This window comes from Trachymyrmex cornetzi, unplaced genomic scaffold (assembly GCF_001594075.2).
Source record: "Trachymyrmex cornetzi isolate Tcor2-1 unplaced genomic scaffold, Tcor1.1 scaffold206, whole genome shotgun sequence".
Taxonomy (NCBI): domain Eukaryota; kingdom Metazoa; phylum Arthropoda; class Insecta; order Hymenoptera; family Formicidae; genus Trachymyrmex; species Trachymyrmex cornetzi.
The window spans coordinates 58,855-59,677 of record NW_017296702.1 but is presented as its reverse complement, the minus strand read 5'-3'; the positions used below and the strand labels follow the sequence as shown (position 1 = coordinate 59,677).

Here is an 823-nt window from a genome sequence, read left to right as displayed (position 1 = left end):
TTAATTTTTTTTCCTTTCCACTGGTCGAGCCAAACGACTCGCTGTACAATTAATGATTCATTGTGAATGCGAAAAATCGTAGTCGTCTTAAATTAAGACTTTCGATTACCGCCTACTGACTCATTGTAGATTCGGTGTTAAACCTTGTGTCCACAATGGTGAAAAAATCATTCCGAGATCTTGGATAGAAAAAGAATTGATAAATCACATTTGAACAATTCGGTCACACCATGTGATGGTCCGGTTTGGTCAATTCTTTCTCCGTCTGAGATCTCAGATCGATTTCCAATATCGGAGACACAAGGCTTTACAATGGAATGTGTATCGCCGGTGGCACAGTCGAGCATTCGTTACAAGAGCCTATTAGAGCCAGTAGTGAATACATTGCCAATCCAACTCTCTGACATTGTATATGTATGTGTGTATGTATGTGTATCACGATTTTTAATCGTTACCTTCTTTCTTCTCGCTGCGGAGACGGATCGACAAAGCGCTTAGCCCGCAATGCGGTCTTATCGTTAGGAAAATTACATAATTCTTTTTTTTTTGCATTCTTCTTAACCTAACTAGAAATGATTGGTCAATGTCAATCGACTAATTATTTCTAGCTGGGAACCGTATCCTAGAAAAAACTGACTGCCACTGGTTCTCAGTGAATTCCAGACTGCCCAGCAGTCAGACATACATAACAATTATCACAACTTAATATCGTAATACTAATACAATATTATGTAAATATATTAATCTTTAATCATAAATATCCTTCTCTCTCTCTCTCTCTCTCTCTCTCTCTCTCTCTCTCTCTCTCTCTCTCTCTCTCTCT

At 38.4% G+C, this 823-nt stretch overlaps 1 protein-coding gene across 6 annotated transcripts in view; it reads right to left on the bottom strand.

Annotated features, from left to right (window-relative positions):
- Nucleotides 1–797: 797 nt before the first annotated feature.
- The window catches only part of LOC108759817 (diacylglycerol kinase theta), an 18,870-nt gene continuing 18,844 nt past the window's right edge, over nucleotides 798–823 (bottom strand). For all 6 annotated transcript variants that reach the window (XM_018505461.1, XM_018505462.1, XM_018505465.1 and 3 more), the window contains one exon: nucleotides 798–823. This exon is cut by the window's right edge and continues 736 nt beyond it. The gene's annotated coding sequence lies outside the window, so the exon portion shown is untranslated.